The 20,747-nt window shown below is 47.5% G+C and overlaps 1 pseudogene; it reads right to left on the minus strand.

Annotated features, from left to right (window-relative positions):
• Positions 1-203: 203 nt before the first annotated feature.
• Positions 204-20,238, minus strand: LOC123184657 (disease resistance protein RPM1-like; annotated as a pseudogene).
• Between the last annotated feature and the right edge of the window lie 509 nt (positions 20,239-20,747).

Below are 20,747 nucleotides of genomic sequence, written 5' to 3' on the forward strand. Positions count from 1 at the left end.
AAATTCCTGATGGCAAGGAATGCCAGAAATTTTCAGGACTTGCACTCACAAATAACAAACAATCCATGATAAGATGCAGTTTCTCAAACAAACAAAAAGGGCTGTTGTAGTATCACAGTACCATAAAACTTATTACAAATAACTCAAAGCATGAACACTGACAATAATGTAAATTACCAATGGAGGTAGTCTGCCGTTCCTTGCTAGGTACGGAGCTCTGGAACGTGCTGCAGCTTGCCGTGCATCTTGTCCGCGATCCAGTTAGCCTTGAAGTCCTTGTGCAGACTGAGCATCCAGAGCTTGGTCAAGGATCTAAGGGATTCAATGCCGCGAGGGGCAATACTGAGCCCCCAGAGAGACACGATGTAGATCCCATCAATGCCCGGCAGGGCACCCACTTCAATCACCAGTTGCTGGACATTAGGCATGCGCCTCAAGACGAGCGTCTTGAGCTTTGGAAAGCACCCTTCAGATATAACCAATGTGCTTGCACTGCTCACCCTGTTGAGACTGAGATAAGTGAGATCTGGCACAAGACATGCTAGCAGCTGCAGCGGGTCTTCCAGCCCAAGATCACACCAACTTAGAGCCAGATACCGGAGATGCTTCCCATGGCTACTAAATATCGGACAGTTGAGTGTCCCATGGGCCCAACCGCCTCGGACAATTAGCTTGTGGAGCTTCTTGGAAGTCGGCTTGAGGTATTGGAAACTAAGTACCTCCTTCTCATCACATGCACAGAGGAGTAAGCTAGAGAGCAGGGGCATACTTGACAGGGTATGGAAAATATCATCACAGTTGTGTGCATTGATGTTGTCAATCCAAACAGTATCCAGCTTGTTCATCCTCTTCAGCTGCTGTGCCAGCTCCTTGCTGGCATGGACGGTCTCAAGAGTCTGCAATTCTAGCAGCTTGGAGATCATTTTAGGCGCTTCCAATCCGATGAAGTAGCGGAACTCCGTCTGCTTCTCATCAGCAAACCTGTCAGCTAAGAGGTGCCGCAGCTTCACAAGCTTGACAATTCCTGGAGGTAGCTTCTGTATTCTCGTCTGCTTGACGTCTAGTGTCTCCAGGTTGGAGAGCTTCCCTATAGTGTCCGGCAAGGACTCAACATTGGTGCGCCTTAGGCCGATGTAGCGGAGATTGAACAGATTCCCGATGGTTGCTGGCAGCTGGTTGATTGCAGAGTCTTGGAGCTCGAGAACACTGAGGTAGTTGGATCCAGTGAGAATTGAGGAGATCATGTTGGTGGAGGAAGAAGCTGCGGAGAGCGAGATGATGGTTCGAAGTAGTGGGAATTCCACCCCCGCAGCAGCTGCTGTGTTGCCATCTGTCCAACCATATGTTGAGAACCGGCGAACTTCTGTATCCATGTGCATCATTTCGCCCTGGTCGTTGGCGGAACCGAACTTCTCATCTTTAGCAACAGCAAGAGCCAGGTCTCGGACAATGTCATGCATCTTGCAGCTGGTGACCCTGTAGAGCTCATCTCTCTCCACAACCTCCAGCATATTGCGGCCTATGAGGTTCATGAGATTCTCCTCGGCTGCTTCTTCCGCTGTGCTGTGCTCTATCGGTGTCGCGAACCCTTCGGCGACCCACATCCGCACGAGGGTCTCCCGTGACAATGGGTAGTCCTCAGGGTACAGGCTGCAGTACAGGAGGCAGTTCCTCAGATCACCCGGCAAGTCATGGTAGCTCAGGTTAAGTATAGCCCGGACATGGTCGGTTTCCCGCAGCTCGCTCCGTAGGCGTTTGTACATCTGGTTCCGTTGGTTGCTTCGTGCATAGCAGGCCGCCGGCGGACACAATGGCTAGCGGCAGGCCATGGCACCTCTCGACCATGGCTGTAGCCACGGTGTGGAGCTCCGAAGGGCACTCGCCGTCTTCGCGGAAAGTCCTGGAGCAGAACAGCTTGAAAGACTCGGCGGCCCCCAATGGCTGGAGTAGCAGGCGACGTCTTACCGGAGCAAGGGCCGCGACATCTTCCTTCCGTGTTGAGATGATAACACGGCTTCCTTGGACACCTTGGAATGCACTGCGCATCCGAGTGTATGCATCTGTTTTCCACACATCATCAAGCACGACTAGGAATCTCCTGTGTTTGAGTATCTTGTTGATTGCCTCTGTTAGCTCAAAGACATCAGCTTTGCCGTCCACAGTAGCAGGCAACGCAGACTGCTGCTGCGTGTGCCGTCGTATCTTGGTGAGCAATGTTCCCAGCAGATCAGCCACATCATATGTCTGTGAGACCATGATCCAAGCATTGAAATCAGGGAAGTTGGCTTTCTCCCGATCAAACACGTTCTTCACAAGGGTTGTCTTCCCCAGGCCCCCCATACCGGAAACTGTGATCACTGTGCTCTCTTTCTCATCGCTGGTCAGCCATTCAGTCAACTTGCTCCTGTTTTCTTCAATTCCCACAAGATCATCATCACTAGTAAGCTCTGGAAAACAGCTTCCGGACCTCGTCCGATCAATTTCTGCATGCTTTATTTGTGTAGGTTCGTCGCTCCAGCTTTTCTTCAGTTCATTTATGTGCTTGATCTCCTCCTCTATCTCTGTCACATCATCAGCAATCTTACCGAAAACAATTACATGTCGCGTACCTCTGAACATGTACCTATTTAGGAAGCCCTCTTCCTTGAGCTTGAGGGCCTCATACGAATACTTGTCAATTACATCCTCCACACGGTAGGCCAGCTTCCTCACATCATCAATCCAACCCTTCTTCCTATGGTTGCTCAGATGTGTCGTACCGAAATCATGAATTGTGTTATTCATCATCCTCAACTCTTTCTCAATTCGTTTAATCTTGCCCGGCAATTCCTTCAGACTTTCAAGCCTTGTCGCCAACTTCTCTACCACAGCCGTGACTCCTTTATTTAAAGCCACTGTCCCAATCTTGGTCACCACGGTCAGTATAGCCTCCGCCATTCAGTTCTGAAAACAAACAACACCGAAAAAGTTATATAATGCATCAAAAAATCAGAACTTTATTTTTGCATAATATAAGATATATTATGTTTATAAAGGATGTTAAAAATATGTTTGCTTAATATTCAAATTTTTATCCAATTTCCTCAATAAGCTTTTACATAGACCTAGATCATCGAAAAAAATATAACGGCTACTAGACCAATCCTTGCGATGCATTTGAAATGTTATCTATCCATTCTTAAGTGCATACATGCAGTCTTGTAGGTGTTTCACTGTTATATATATGTTAATTGTGAGGATGGGTGAAGGTGATGGTGAAAGGCGACGCTCTCCTCCGACAGTTCTCGGGATGGGTGGTGGCCAACTCTAGCGAATATACGGCGAACGAGGCCTATACAAGGATCGTGAGGATATCTCAACATATCCAAATGCTCCTTCGATAGGTCGGGTTGATTCTAGTTGTATTTCATTTTCAGATCAAGGCGCGACGTATACCGTCCCTTCTTCAATGATGTTTACGACGATCGCGGTGGCCCCGATCGAGGATGTGTTGATGTAGATTGTTCATCAAGGTTGTGCGTGGAGCTAGATCTTTATTTTGATTTGTCTGGTTCAGGCCTTAGCGGATGGGTTGCCCCAACACGTGTGGCTCCCATCCAAGCGCCTCGGCCATTGATGACATCTAAAAAGGCTTCAGTAGGAACGCCAATGTTCCTATTCTCACTTATGTGTTCGCAATATCTAGTATCACCTTCGACGGTTAAATACAGAGTGGGTTTGATAGATATTTAGTTGGAGAGAATTGTTCTGTCCTTGAATTGAATCTGTTACATGGGGTTGCCTAATATACAGGTGAGAGGGAGAGAGGTGCCCAAGAGAATAGGCACGCAGGCCAGGGCGTTACAGATCCTATATACATGGAACTACACAGTACACACACACATTACAGTACACACACACGGTACAGTTTAACTCCCCCCTCAACCCGAACTCCATTAGGTAGGACGTTCAGGTTGAAACGAAACTCGTATAACAAGGCAGACGGCAACCCTTTGGTGAACAGATCAGCAAACTGTGAGCTCGAGGGTACATGCAAGACACGGGCTTCGCCCAGAGCCACCCTGTCACGGACAAAATGAAGATCGAGCTCAATATGCTTCGTGTGTTGGTGCTGTACCGGATTGCTGGCCAGGTAAGATGCACTGATGTTGTCACAATAGACAATAGTAGCTCGGGGCGGCGAAGACTTGAGCTCGTGGAGAAGTTGTCGAAGCCAACAAGATTCAGCAACACAATTGGCGATGCCGCGGTACTCAGCTTCAGTGCTTGAGCGGGAAACTGTTGGCTGCCGATTGGAGGACCAGGCCACTAGATTGGAGCCAAGATAAACACAGAAACCGGACGTGGACTTGCGGGTGTCCGGGCATCCAGTCCAATCCGCGTCGGTATATGCCACGAGATCCGAAGAAGATGACCGGAAGAACTAAAGGCCATAGTGAGAAGTACCACGCAAGTAACGGAGGATCCGCTTGATCAGATGCATGTGGGTGTCGCGCGAGTCTTGCATGAACAAACACACCTGTTGCACGGCGTAGGAGATGTCGGGCCATGTGAGTGTAAGGTACTGAAGTGCTCCAGCAAGGCTGTGATAGAGCGTTGGGTTGGACAGAGGGTGGCCATCGCCAGGAGAAACCTTAGCGATAGTGTCGATGGGAGTGGATACTGGTTTGAAGTTTAGCATCTTGGCACGCTGAAGTATCTCAAGGGCATATTGCTACTGTCATAAGAATAATCCAGAGTTGTTTGGTGTTACGTTGATGCCCAGGAAATGATGAAGCTCTCGGAGATCCGTCATAGAGAATTCGGACTTGAGAGAGGTGATGATAGTGTGGAGCGTGGCAGGATTGTTGGCAGTGAGGATGATATCATCAACATAGACCAAGAGGTAAGCGATGGAGTTGCCACGGTGTAGAATGAACAATGAAGAGTCACTCTTGGAACCAGAAAACCCAATCGACAACAAAAATGTCTTGAACCGAATGAACCATTGGCGGGGAGCTTGCTTCAAACCATATAGTGACTTGTGTAAGAGACACACATGGTCTGGACGAGTGGAATCCACAAACCCGGCTGGTTGAGAGCAATAGACCGTTTCCTTGAGAGCACCATGGAGGAAAGCATTTTTGACATCGAGTTGGTGGATGGGCCATGAATGTGAGGTGGCCAGACTGAGAACCACTCGAGTAGTTGCTGGTTTAAGCACTAGACTGAACGCCTCGTCATAATCAACACCCTCACATTGAGTGAAACCCCGGACAACCCATCGTGCCTTGTAACGGGCCAAAGTACCATCGGCGTTAAATTTGTGCCGAAAAATCCACGATGACAATATTGGCTCCTGCAGGCTTAGGCACCAAAGACCAAGTAGAGTTAGTCGTTAGAGCATGAAATTCATCTTGCATAGCGTGGAGCCAATTGGGGTCTTTAAGGGTAGATTGTATGTTGCGGGTATGGGTGAGGGGGATGGAGAGGTGGAATGAGCGAGAAAAAGATGCCAGGGCATACAGTAGCCGATTTTGGCACGAGTGGACATGCGGTGAGCGTTGCGTGGGGTTTCGATCCGGGCTGCATGGCGCGGAAGACGTGGCGGAGGGGGAGTGGAGGGCGCAGACTGCGAGGCGGATACGTGGGGTAGGCCGACCAAGGAAGCAGGGCCGACAGATGTGGACCGTGAGGTGGATCACGGGCCAGACGGAGCAGGCGCGGGGGGCGAGGGAGGACCTGATTGGTCGAAGCCGGGGGAGGTGGGTGGGGCAGTCGAGGGCGATCAGCGTGGGATCCGTGAGAGCCGGGCGAGCCGATCATTGGCGAACGCGTGGACGACGCGGTCGTGGAAGTGGGATGGTGGTACCCAGAGGTGGTGACAGGGGATCCTGGGGACGCGCTAGCCCCATCCGAGGTAGGTGTGAGCGCATGATCCGAGAGATCCGCGGGGGGCCGAATCAGGGGGCAGGATTCATTGTGGCTGGGGTAGATGAGGGCCAGGGTGTGGGCGGTACATATGCGAATATGGTTTCATCAAATGTGACGTGCCGGAAAACGATAACCCGGCGAGAGTTGAGATCGTAACATCGGTACCCCTTGTGCTCGAGAGGGTAGCCTAAGAAGACGCACCGAGAGGAGCGAGGGGAGAGCTTGTGGGTCATGGTGGAGTAGGCGTTGGAAAAACACAAGCATCCAAAAACACATAGGTGATCGTACGTGGGTTGGGAGCCAAAAAGAAGGAAGTAAGGTGTGTGGGGGTGGATGGCACGGGATGGTCGTCGGTTGAGGAGGTAAGTGGAAGTGTGTAGGGCTTCCTCCCAGAAGGGTGGTGTGAGATTGACTTGTTGGAGGAGGGTACGAACGATGCCGTTGGTGGTGCGTATGAGGCGCTCGGCCTTGCATTTTGAGGTGATGTATGTGGGCACGAGAAGCGGAAGATGACGCCGTTGGAAGAGAAGAAGGAGAGAAGGGAATTGTTGATGAACTCGCTGGCATTGTCACACTGCATTGCTTTGATGATTACATTGAATTGGGTGTGAATGTATGTGAAAAAACGTTGTAGTATGGTTGAGGTGTCCGACTTGGCACGCATTGGAAATGTCCAGGGGTAGTGGGTGAAGTCATTTAAAACAACCAAATAGTATTGAAAGCCCGAAAAACTTACAACCGGAGATGTCCACAGATCACAATGAATCAAATCGAACGGTGCATAGGTTTTACTAGTGGAAGAGGAGAAGGGGAGGCGAGGTTGCCAACCGAGCTGACACGCACTACAGGGCGTGTGAGTGGGCTTATTACAATCATGGAGAAAATCCTTAGACAAGGTAGCTAGGGTTTGGGCACTGGGATGCCCAAGGCGACGATGCCACAAATCCGGTGAAGAGGTGGCGGCGAGGAGAGTAGACGCCAGGGTCGGTTTATTGCCAATGAAGGGGTACAGATCGCCATGGCTAACAGAGATCATGAGAACCCTCCGGGTGCGAAGATCGTTCACAAGAAAACCATAGGGGTAAAACTCAATGGAACAAGAGTTATCTTTAGTAAAGCGACGATCAGAAATGAGGCTAGTGACGACATGTGGTGAAACGAGTATATCAGTGAGACGAAAGTCAGAGGGAGAGAGAGTGGTGGAACCAGTGGTTGTGACAGGTAAGTGATGACCATTGCCAACGACTATGCGAGATGGAACATGCTGTAACGAAGAACTAAACTTAGTCAAGTTACCTTGGTTGCCTGTTACGTGAGAGGACGCGCCACTATCGAGGTACCACTCCGGGGCGGGGTTGGAGGGGAACCCGCCGTTGCTGTAGGCGGCGTTGAGCATGGTGAGATGTTCCCAAGATGGCGGCTGCTGCCGGTACACCGCTGGTGGTGGAGGAGGAGCGGCCTGATACACGGGGTAGGCGTGAGCGTGGGAGCCGGGGCGCGGACCGAGGACACCAGCGGCGTTCGGTGGCACCCAAACCGATCGTGGAGAGGGAAGCGCCATGCCGTAGGGCGTGAAGTAGCCGGTGAAGGGGGGCAGCGGGAGCTGAGAGGGCTAGCCCCGGCCATGGTTGTCGCCACGGCCATGGCCACGGCTGCGACCACGTCCACCGCCATCGGAGGCACGGTTACCGCGGCCAGGGTTGGGAGGTTGCTGCTGAGGAGGACCCTGGGAGCGGTCGGGTAGGCGCTCACCGGCGCGGACGCCCGAGCCGCGCGCGCCCGAGCCGGAGCCGCTGCTCTGGCCGCAGTCACCGCCGGAGAGAGCGAACGCCAGGGCGCTCTCCTCGGCGGCGTGCTGAGCCTGGGATTCTTCGGCGAGGATGACACGGGAGAGGACAGTGTCGAAGGGGATCTCCTGATCGCTGAGGACAACACAGATGGTGTCAAGACGCTTGTCGAGGCCATGGAGGAACTGGGTGCGGAGATCGACCTCGATGACAGCGTGCTCGATATCAGCAAGGGCATCAGTGAGTTGTTTCATGCGGCGCGCATACTCAGCGACCGAGAGGTCACCTTCTTGAGGTTCCGGTACTGCCGGTAGAGGATCATGAAGCGAGTGGCATAGTTTGCGAGGAACTAATCTTTGATCTTCTTGCAGAGGCCATAAGTGGAGGTGGCTCCGACGACGTGGTCCACCATAGGATCCGCAAGAGTTGCGTAGATCTAGAGAGCAACATGGGCATCTAGCTCGAGATATTGGGTGGTGGCATTGGGAGGAGGAGGGTGGTCGATGAGGAAGGAGACACCATAGCGGATGAGCACCATGAGGAAGAAGGATTTCCACTTGTGGTAATTGTGATCGGCAGGATTGAGGAGAGACTTGATGTGGTTTGTGATGTGGTCCTGGAAGATGGAGGTGCGAGGAGTGGGTGCCGGGGAGGAGGAGGCAATGAGAGGAGCAAAGTGAGATCCGGCGGCGCTGGTGCTGCCACTGAAGTGAGGAGGGTTTGTACCGAAGAGGAACGGCGGTGTGGTGGCAGAAAAGGTAGCCTCGGAGGAGCCGGCGGCCGGTGCCGTCGAGGAGTTGGTGCCCGGCGAGGTGGCGGAGCCCATGGCAGCGGAGGAGGAGGAGTGGGTGTCGGACATGGTAGGTCCTGGCAACTGATACCAAGTTGGAGAGAATTGTTCTGTCCTTGAATTGAATCTGTTACATGGGGTTGCCTAATATACAGGTGAGAGGGAGAGAGGCGCCCAAGAGAATAGGCGTGCAGGCTAGGGCGTTACAGATCCTATATACATGGAACTACACAGTACACACACCCGTTACAGTACACACGGTACAGTTTAACTTATTTCGTCCCGCGTAGGAGGAGGAGTGGCCTAAGGTGGGAGGCGGTGGTGGCAATCCATCTCATCCCTCTACGTCCGATCGATTAACGGTCAAGCAGTCATGGCGTGGCGTCGCGACTAGAATGTGGTCGCATATGAGGATTCACAGCGGGCAGGGTAAGTGAGCGCATGCGCGTGGAGAGCCAACTAGCTGGGTAATGATGGTGTTTTTTGCCTCCACAACAGCAGATGATGGCCAGTCCTAGAGGAGGAGGCATGTCATATAACTAAAACTTTGGCTTCTTTAGCCAAGGAGGCATATTTGGTTAGGATTAACTAGGTGTGGCACCTAATCTGTAGTTGTCAATGAAATTCCATGCTCCAAGCCTCCCCGCAAGGTGCTCCAAGTAATTTCATGAACAATTCTTCCACTACTTTGGGGCGGGGACGGGGGGTGTGGAGGATTTGGAGAGCAATGTGCTAGGTCTATGGAGAATAGACGGGGAGGTATGAATGCCGAGGTTGGCAGCATATTCTCGAGCTCATCCTCCATGGCTCTTGTGACAGACCAATTCATTGCCCCCCCCCCCCCCCCCCCCGGACTCTCCTGGACGAAGGTGACCACTGGGAGCGCTGGCGCCTTTGCGCCATCTCCTTCATTACCTCCAGGGCCAGAGTGCCGCTTCGAAGGCAAGTCGTCTTCAGCAGCGAGAGTTCGACATGAGTTGCAGGAAAGCGTAGCGGCGAGAGCATTTCCCCAAGAGGTTCCGTCCCCGGTGGCCATGTTCTTGGTTCTTGCGTGTAGGCGAAGATCATAGGAAGAAGAAGGGACACATTGCATTTCTTGTTATCTTTTTTCTGGTCCTTCTTGTAATTTGGTAGGACCAAGTTGTAATTTGTTTTGTCTTTTAGGTCCTCATGCTAGTTATACCTCGGTGATATTAATGGAATAGCAGCTCAGGTCATTTTGGACTCTTTCCCGTTTCAATTTTTTAAAGAGTCAATTACACCATCGGTGCTAGAATTTGGCATAAATGATCAGTTTAGTGCTAGAACTTGTGGTGTACATATAAGTGGTTCAAAAACTTGGCTTGGCGATGAAAATATGGTTTTGTATACGCCTGTTGCGTTGACTAGGTGAGCCTGCTCGGTGTTATTTTTTTTCTAAAGAGAATTCATGTGTTATTTTAAAACATATTCATACAATTTAAAATATTTAAGAATTATAAAAATGTTTATATGATTTAAATAGCACTCAATCATAATCTGCAATCCAATGGCGCATTAGGCTCGTATTTATTTTTCATACATATTTTATATTTAATTTTAGTTAGAAATATGTAACTTTTTAGTAAACACACAAAATTTATTTAAACACATGAAATCTTTTAAAATAACCTAAAATTTTCTTAAACCATTATCACTTTTATATACTACATGAATATGATATTAAAAATCAGGAAACAAATTAACATATTTACGAGTTTACTTAAATATATAAAAAAATCTAAAAGTATTTTAATATTTTCTTAAAATGTGATCACGTTCTAAATCACAGTTTCTTAAATTCAAAAGTTAATTATATGGGTTTTTGTTAAATTTAGTACTTGCATATGTTTTGATATTAGATGAACATTTTTAATGTAATTTATTTTATTTATATGTACATTATTTTTAACGCATCATTATAATTTACAAAAATTTAAAATGCAAAAAAAACGTTGTTGAAATTTTCCGCACTGACTACAGTTCAGTTTAGACACACAATCCTTTTGTGTTATATAGTCATAAAATTTAATTATATGGATTTTTGTCAAATTAGTACGTGGGTATGTTTTGATGTTGTATGAACATTTTCAATGTAGCTTATTTTATTTATATGTATATTATTTATAACACATGATTATAGTTTACATAATTTTTACAAAATTCAAAAAATGCAAAAAATTAATATGTTGAAAATGGTTGCGCTGACGGCAATTCAGTTTAGTCACATGATCATGTTGTGTTATATTCATAAAGTGTAATTTACATGAAAATAAGTTGCCTTGTTAGTTACGGTGGAATGTCCAGGCACTTATTTAACCTTATGAGGTTCCTGATTCGAGTGACCATTCATGCACTGATTTTGGAATTAAAATTGTTTAGTCAAAATATACTCCCTCCATTACAAAATATAGTGCACCCGCGCTTTCCAAGGTCCAACTTTGATCATAAATTTAACCAACGAGACCGACTGCGGCGGAAGAAAAAATTATATAATTGAAAACTTCTTTTGAATATGAATTTACTGATATAACTTTTGCTCCCGCAGCAGTCGGTCTCATTGGTTAAATTTATGGTCAAAGTTAAAACACAGAAATAGAGGAAGCACTATATTTTGAAACAGAGGGACTTAAGTGACAAGAAGTCTGCCTAAATGTCGCCAGTTCAAACCTCTGGCGGACCATTTTCTTTTCTGTACTTTTTGTGAGAGAGAAAAATATATCACAGACTTTTCACAAAATAAGCAGGGCACACGCCCAGCCCAACCCTTTCGGCCCTTGAAAATGGGCTCCTGGCCATGTTGTAACGCTAAGTCAGAGCTGCAGGCGTATACAGTATCGTATTCGCACTGTCAAACCAAGTTCTTGAATCACTTATATATATACCACAAGTTCAAGCAATAAAGTTGTGTAATTGACTCTTTTTTAAAGGACAACGCTAACGCCCACACGTGTGGTGAGAGCGAAACCCGCCCACACACCCTTTAGTACACATACTGCACCACGTCACCGCATGCATGCATGTGGGAATCTTTTTGGATTTCCTGTTTTTAAATGTTTTATCTCTTAAACAAAAAATCTGATTGAAGATCCGTTTTCACCATTAAATCTCTCACGATGAGATATTCGAAACTAGATCTTATATCAATATATTTCGACGATTTTTTTTCGGTTAAAAGTTGCCATGTCTATTGCACATGAATTGCCATGGTGTTTACACTGAAGTTGCCATGATATATTTCAACTATTTTCTTCTACATTTAAAAGTAAATCTTGACATTTATAAAACAGGAAATTAAGAAACTAGACTTGTCATGAATCATAAACTAATATTGCCATGATACATGCACTTAAAATTGCCATGGTTCATAAAAAAATATTTTTCATGGTCAAAGTATTACAGTTGCCATCATCAAAAAACTAAAATTGTCATGCTCTACAAACTGAAATTGCCACATGGCAACTTTAGTTTAAGCACTATGGCAAGTACAGTGTAAACATCATGGCAACTTCTGGGTAAAAAAAAGTTCATCAAAATATATCAACATGGGGTTTAGTTTTGAAGATCTCGTGAAGACGGATTTAATGGTGAAAACGGATTTTTAATTCGACTTTTTTAATTAGGAGATAAAACATTTTAAATCCAAAAACCAAAAAGATTTCTGCTGATGTCATCTGTTCACATGTGGCAAAATGAGTGTTAAAGAAGGCGTGTGGGCAATGTGCAAGATGTCACACGTGTGGGCGTTAGTTTTTTCGTTTTTAAACTAAAACAGTTCTGACTAATGTGACTAGTTTTATGTTTTCCTTTTTTGGATTACCAAAAAGTGTGGAGTTTTTTTAGATTACTTTTGTGCTCTTTTTATGGCTTGAAAGATATGGGGTCAAGAAATATCATTTACTTTGTTGGGAGGATGTTAGTCGACCCAAAGATCAACCATATTTGGGTGTGATAAGTATTGCGATTGAGAATTTTAGTCTTTTATGTAAATGTACTTGGAAGATAGAAAGTAAAGAAAGTGAATGGCAGAATATGATTAGAGCCAAGTATTAGGACACAGAGTATGGCTCAATATTTACCTTCTCTAGTTCACTTGGCTATTTTTTCTTAAAAGAAATATTCCACAGTTGGTGTATAAAAGTGAAGGGGGATGGGCGCACAACTAGGTTTTGGAAATATACTTGTCTAGGGGATAAGCCTCCCTGTCAAACCTTCCCAAAGTTGTACATTGATGCTTTTAAGTCGGAATGTGACAGCAACTAAAGTGTTTTATTTGGGTGTTAGTCAAATTAGGTTTAAAAAGTGCCCTCATCAGGAAACTATACAGACGTGGAACACTTGTTAGATATGTGCAGTCATGTTGTTTTGTGTGAAGAACCTCATAAAGTTAGTTGGATCCTGACAAAAAAGTGACTTTTCAGTTAAATCCCTTTACACCTATTTGATCACACACCTAATTTTATTCTGGAGGATGAGGACTCCTCGAAAGTTCAAGGCTTTTATTTTATTAAATGACAAGAATAGAATTCTACTAAATCTAATTATAACCATCTGAAAAAGGTTTGAAGGGGCTAAAGAGTGGGAATGCCATGCATGGTGATAAATAGAAAATTGATCACTTGGTTTTCTTGTGTCCTTTGGCCCAAATCTTTGTAGTGTGATGGGGAGTGCTCTCGGAAAAGGGGTCGTCCTTCATCCCTATATGTTTTATGCAAGAATTGGCTTTGTAGCTACTCTTGCAAAGATGGAGTTGTGGTTTGGTAGGAATAGCTTGCTTACTTTGGATGGTGTTAAGGCCGAGAAATAGAACTTGTTTTCAAAGATTTACGCACGTAGATCCTACTAATGTGGTACATTCTATTTATTGACTCTTGGATTCCTAGTTAATTTTGTTTAAAGCAATGGTGAAAAAGCTTGGATTGCAGATCACCTTATTGGATTCTTCCCCAATCATTAAAAACGCCTAAGAGGACGAAACACTTCGGCCTGCCCCCGCGTCGCTCCCGCTGGGACGACACGGGTGACGACCCCAACCATAGCTCTTCCACCTCCCCCACCTTCCTCCCCCTCGCTGTCGCCAGAGCAGGCCGGCGGAAAAGCCTGCGGCTTCCGAGGAGGGCAGGGAGACGCACGTTGGTTTCTCTCATTCTGGCAACTTGGTGGGAGCTCATCTCGGTGGGGGGATTGGAGGCGGTCACGGATGGCTTCAGCTGGCGACGGGGGAATCAGGGGATGTTTGTTTACAGGGACTTATTGGTGTAAAGTCCCTTTTAGTCCCATCTAAACCAAACAGGAGGAACTTATAGGGACTTAAAGTGGGCATTTGGGACTTATGAAAGAAGACCCTCAAGGAGAGTCTTTTTGTGACTTTTAGTTGTAACATGGTCTTTTAGTCCATGTTTAGTCCCAGAAACCAAACAGGTTGGGATAAACCAAACAGGAGGGACTTATAGGGACTTAAAGTGGGCATTTGTGACTTATGAAAGAATGCCCACAAGTCCCTATAATTCCCATGTAAACAAGCATCCATGTAAGTCCCTACACCAATAAGTCCCTGTAAACAAACATTCCCTAAAAAAAGTCTTAGGACTTATGAACCAAACAGGGCCTCAGTGGTCGCAGCGCCCGTGTCTGCATGTCGGTGGCGCCTCGGATCTGGGTCGACTGGGCTTCGGTCAGGACGCTGTCGATGGCAAGTTTTGCCGGCAGCGTGCGGCTGGGAAGATGGCGCTGCCTCTTCCCTAGTGCGGCACGGCAGGGTTACTTGACTCGGGCCAGCGCGGGCATAGGTCGGGAGCCTGCCCTGCGGGCCAGGTCTGGCTCTGCTGGCTGTGCGCGGTGGCCGCTTGCGGCTGCTGCCATGCTTGCCCCTCTGTCATGTCCGTGCGGCCTAGATCCGGGCTAGGCGGGTCTGAATTTGGTGTCGGGATGCTCCATCTGCGTAGGTGAGCTCGATGTGGTCGAATTTGCCGCCGTCTTGCGAACTCGTGGATGCCAGGGCGGCAGCTCCGGAAGGTGGATCATGCATGTGGCTCTTCGGCGAACGACACTGCGATGGTGATGGCTTGTCCCTTTTGGCTGTGTGGGCAGCGAGGAGTTGGCGGCAGGGGATCCTGGTGCTGGTGGTGTTTCGAAAGTGGCGGCTCCCAGATTGTGTTCTGGAGGTCTGTTTTGGTGTCGACAGGCGGACCATGTACTATGGTGTGGCGGAGATGATTTCGGGCGAAATTCCAGCGCTTCGGCGCTAGCTGGGGTGATGCATGTCGGTGTTGTGACTCTTTAGAGCATTGTGGTAACCTCCAAGCACGAGAGCTCGGGGTGAAAACCCTTGACCACTTCGGTCTCAACGATAGCGGCGTTTGGTGTCGTTATCCTTGGGGGGGGGGGGGGTGTCGTGGAGATCCGGTACTCGGTTCTCGCGGCAAGTCGACATCAGCGGTCAAGCGCATATCCTGACTCAAAGCTTCTTAGGCCCTGGTGTTCGGTGGTCTTCTATCTTTTACATGTGACTTAGTTGTCACCATGCTCGAACCTTGTTGTCGACTGGCACGATCGGCGCTCCATGGCCCGGAGCGAGAGGACATGCGGTCCTCTCCGGCGATAAGTTGGTGTGTGTGGTGCAACGAGATCCGGTGCTTTCCCGAGGAGGCGTGTTGGTGACACCTTGTCGCTTGCCTAGGGGGTTTCTTGGAGGGGTGTGTCTACTCCTGTTTTTATTTTTTTTATCGTTGATCTGCTTTGTATGAGGGTTCTCTCATCACTATGTGTTGGTTTGGCTGTGTGGTTTTATTTATAAAGCAGGGCGAAATCCTGTTTCGAGGAACGCCTAATAGGGAAGAAATCACAGTGAGGAAAAAAAGAATGCCAAACATAATAAATTTCAGATTGCAATTAGTTGATTAATTTGCCAAAAATAATTATGGAATACAACTAAACTTGCGAGTATTTCACAAGAAATTAATGGCGTACCTACTGAAAACTTAGCTCTGCAACCCTGTTTGTGTCTCGCCAAGTACAAACTAGAACAACTATTCACATTGATGTCAGTCACCTGCATTAAAAATATATGCAAAATGATTCTTTAAATTATAGTCCTAGTTAGAAAAACTTCAGTATGTAGCCAAACTACAATACGATGTAAAAGATTTCCAAAATTATAAACCTGTTGTTGGTACATAATGACAATATTTAGTGTAAGTTGACCAATGGTGTGACTCGAAAATACAACTTTGTATAACCACAATGGAAAAAGGAAACAATTCAACTCATGGCGGCATATATTTGAACTATATCACTCATTATTTATTTACTTACTTATTAATTCATTCGTTTGCCGAAGGTACATAAAGTTATATTTGAAAAAAAATGCTTTGTTGGACCATCTTACATTATCTTCACGATGCTCCAGTTATTTTTATCATGATTTTTGAAAACTTTTAGACTACCAAATCCGTTTAACTAACTCTATGTTGTGGTTAACTAGTTATAGTTATAACCCAAATAGTATATGCACGATAGAGCGTGGGCACAATGGTAGTTCGATGTATTTTCTCTGCATTTATATTTTATACATATTTTTCAAAACGTCTCCCTCGGTGGGAGCCAGATTCCATTGCCAACTAATAAGATCCCCAAAGTGGGTGGTAATGTATTTTTTCGAGAATACACCCCGGGAGGTGTATTAATCATATACCCTGAGAATACACCTTTGGAGGTGTATTGCCAAGAGGCGCTGCCGGAGGAGCAAGTACTGCTGCCAACAAGAGGTGACAAGTCCTCCAGCCCCATAAAAAGCCTAATGTCCTACCTGAAACCAAAGCGGCAACGGCTCCGGAAAGCCAGAAACATCGCTGCAGCACAACCTAGCTAGACGCCATCTCTCATACTCGTCGTTGATCTTCGTCTTAATGTCGTCCACTTTCGGCACGGCCCCATTGAAGACCACATCATTCCGGTGCCACCAAATGCACCAAAAGACAAGGATAATAGCCGTTCAAAGAACCTGCCCGAAGTTGGTGAGGCATGTCTGCGAAGTCCGCGATTGCAACTCTTACTTGCCACGTAAGCAAAATTTCTTGAAAAGCGATACGTTACTAGCTAAGTTACTCTCACTATGACTAAGCTTAATTCCCCTTCCCCCTCCCTTCTTAATTCCCATGCCCCTAAGTCAATTAGGCTAGCCATAGTGGGGGTAACTTAGGTAATAGCTTAACACACATCAAGACAATTTTGCTTAGTGGCAAGTATTTAATAAAAAAAAAGTTGTTTGGAGTAACATAATATATTATAACATAGCGTTTTCCGAGGTAAAATGAGTCTATAAAACAATAAATAAAACAATCTATGGCACTACTACTAAGATACTTTGCACTATAAAGGTATTAACTTAGACTAGCGTCATGCATGACACTAATATAAGTTACTCCCCACTATGACCAGCCTTATGTACTCCCTCCATTTTTATATACTCCCATTCCCTATCAACAACTACCCCAACCATACAAGCTGTGCTAGTTTTTGTGTGGCTGTACTTTATATCCAGCGACGCCTCTTACGTTAGGCTGCCTCCAGTCTGCCTCCAGTGAATAAATAAATTAGGCTAGCCCAATTGTCAGCCCATAAATAACACAGGAGGGAGACAAGGGACGCAGCAGCATGGCTGTGCATGGGATTTTTCTATTTCTTGGTGGGTCCACCTTGGAGGCAGCTGGGGGTCTCCATACACTGCGGTAATTTCAGCAAAATTAGAGGCAATGCATACGGGGCCCACGTTAGAGGCATGATCGCCTCTACACACTGCTGATGCTCGTGCATAGCAGCACTTTGCCCGGCTTGGACGGACTCGACAGCGGAGCCTACCAATGCCACGCCACCACGAGGAGACGGCCAAGGCCGCACGGCCGTGGTTTGGGCTAGCGCCACACCTGGCTCCCCCCCTCCACTTGCGGGAAGGAAGAACCTCGCCGGAGTCCGGAACGCCACGCGAGCACGCGAAACGGAGTTGGAGAGGCCCCCCGCGCCGATGGCCCTCAACCCAGGTTGGCCCCGCTATCGTTGTCATCACCACGGCCATTTTCGACAGAGGATCGGTCCGTGCACACCGTCATGCGGACCATGGCGTTGAAATCGAGCAGGGAGACCCCCTGCGGGATCAGCGCCTCCGACGGAATGAGAAGTTCGTCGTCCTCGTCGCCGAAGTGCAGCGCCACAACTTCTTGTCGCTCGGTACCGCGGCAAGGGTCATCCGTCCACGCCAGAAACGGCCCAAGTTCGCCCGGCTTGCGGTCTCCGTACCCAGCCTTTCCACCCAGGGCCGACGTCGACCAATGGCACTCCAATCACCTCCAGATGGATATGGTAACGTAAGTTGCGTCTCGTCGCTTGCAGCTGTCGATTCCAGGGACTGAACCTCAGCGACAAGTCCAGACCATCCTACGGGCCTTGGTCAGCCACCAGTTCCCGGTGTTAGACACCAATTGGAGATATGTCGGCCAGCAACGGTGCACCGATAAGTGCCCCTCCAGCGCCAGGAAGGGCACATGTCTACGCGTGTCGGAGACGTACGCCACCAGGGTCCACCCTCTGCTCCGCCGCCTCCACCTTTCTCCGGTTATAGCAGACGCCTGCTAGATTGGGTGGGAGGCAGGCCCCGGCACCATGAACGACGATAGAGGGCGCCTACGCTTCCAAATCCTGCCAGCGGTCTGCCCGGAGGTGTTGCCCCTCACCGGCTCAGGACGAACGACCAAGGAGGCCCGACGTCGAGTAGGTTCCGTGCGAGGCAGGGTACCACCCTGGGACAACGACAGCGGCCAGCACCCTCTCTGGGCTGGGGCTGGCATCCCGCCCGACGTCGGCCGCAGTACGAACCGCCGGGAAGAGCCGTCCTCCGACGAGGAATCATCTTCTGCCATGTCGGACCCAGAAATTTGATTTTCGGTCAAAAAAATAATTTTCGGCCGAATTTCGGCTATCTCACCTGGGCCCGTCATATGTCCCTTTCGGGGCCAAAAAAATATGTTCCGTTTTGAAATTTCTGACCCGGCCCAACTTCTAAAGCATTGTGTGTACTGTTTGGGTGAGACAAAACCACGAACAGAGCGACTTAACCGTAAAATTTTCATTTTCCTCCGTCCTCCTATGTGCGCCGCCGCCGCTGCGCTGGGCACATCACACGCGAACCCAGCTTCTCCGACCGTCCGAACAAGGCACTTCTCCTCCACGGCTCCACCCCTCCACCCATCACTAGCCTCCTGCTCTCCTCCACGGCTCCATGCCTCCACCCATCCACTTCCTCTACGTTGCTTCTCCAAGATTGTGGCAGAGGAGCTGGCGGTGCACGAGCCGACCAGTTCAACGGAGGCAGGAGCAGGGGCGATGGCAGCAGCATGGAGGGCCGCTATACCTTTTCTCTGCTTGATTTCAAATTTTGGTTAAAAATTTCGGCCAAACTTTGTCTTAATTTCGGTCAAAATTTGTTCAAAATTCAAATTTTGTTTGAGCAATTTCGTTCGAGATTTTGCTGAAATTTTTTAAATGGCCGAAATTCGGCCATCGCGGACAGGGGCGAAAAAAAATGCAAACCGACAATAAAAACTCTGGTCGGACCACCTCCTGGATCTCGCAACACCTGCGGAGGAGGCCACCTCCGAAGACGCCCGCTGTCTCCGCAATTGGCCCGCAAATTTCCTTCACGTGCAAAATCTGAGCAATCACTACGTCTAAGGCTGGTTGTGATGGGTAGTATCATAAGTTAGTATCATGCATTCATGCATATGATACTAGTGTATGATACTACCTTCCTAATGCATAGTATCATAAATGTCTTTATTTATTGCCATGCATGACACATAATAATATAGCATTTATTATGATACGGTATCATAATATAATACTCAACCATCTCTTACTTCATTTAATCCTATGCCATCTCATCAAAACTGCCTAGTTGGCATGCATGATACTAGATATGATACTCTCATTACGACCAGCCTAAGGGCACCTAGTCGTTTTGGAGCCTGTAGCGTAGATAGACTCACAACTTTTTGATCACAAATTTCACTAATAAATATATTCACAGAAACAGTTCGATAATCATTCGAGGTTATTTAGCTCATTCAGTACAGAAACAGTACGTCTATGATGGATTATGCGAGTTGCCCTTCTTTCTTCCGCACACGGGATCATCATCCTAGCTACTACCAGGCAATCCTAGCTAAATATTATTCATCATCCTCCTACGTATATACTCCCTCTGTGCCAAATATAAGACGTTTTTTGACATTGTCATTGTGTCAAAAAAATCCTATATTTTGATACGAAGGGAGTATGGAACACATTAATTAATTATATAGCTAGGGAGAAGGAACGTATATTTGATCCTAATCCGGAAATATATACGGTTCAACTCCGAAAATATAGCTAGGCAGAGAAATCCCCTGCCGCAGAAAAAACAATTCACAAGAAAAATCTTGCTACATCGATCTGGGATGCACACGCATGTTCAGAGAAGGATATCCATGAAAAATAACGGAGCAGCAGGAAGAAGAAACGCAAACCTGTTAGGGACGATCCATGGAGTCCATGTGCGCTTTGTGAGAGAGGATGAGGACGACCTGTTGGCCAATCAATATGTATGTACTATATCTATGCTCCGGCACTGGACCAGCTCTCTCGCGCGTTTACGTGCTCATCTTCTTCTCTGTTTTAGCTTCGGTGACTTTCGCCAACCATCGCCCGGTGCACTCTCCACTTGCCATTGGACTAAGAATATCTTCAACGGCGGCACAAAAATCTCGCGCCCAATAAAAATTATAGCGCGACACTTTATCGCTTTTAGTGTGTCGGAACCGACATTGCTTTAGCAGACGCCCAAAGACATGCGCTTAAAAAGCAGACAGTGCAAATTATGTGCACACGCGTAATCTGAAGCTCAAAATATGCTGCGCGCGATAGCTTTTTTCAGCGCGCGTCCAAAACTTTTTAACGCTACAGCATCTACTGAAGCTGTCGAGCGCCCAAAAAACTAATTTTTAATGCGCGAAGCTCTTTTTAGGCGCCTGTTGGAGATGTTCTAAGAGCTGTTTACATTCAACTAATGTGCAGCTGGGAGCCGGATCCTCTACCGTGCCTTTGAGCACGGCACGGCTGCCGTGCCTTCTTCGGACGCTCGCGGGCGCATTGGAATGGGCCAGAAACTAGCCAAAACTAATCAGCCCAGCCGTGCATTGGGTCATCAG

This window comes from Triticum aestivum, chromosome 2A (assembly GCF_018294505.1).
Source record: "Triticum aestivum cultivar Chinese Spring chromosome 2A, IWGSC CS RefSeq v2.1, whole genome shotgun sequence".
In the NCBI taxonomy this organism is placed as follows: Eukaryota; Viridiplantae; Streptophyta; class Magnoliopsida; order Poales; family Poaceae; genus Triticum; species Triticum aestivum.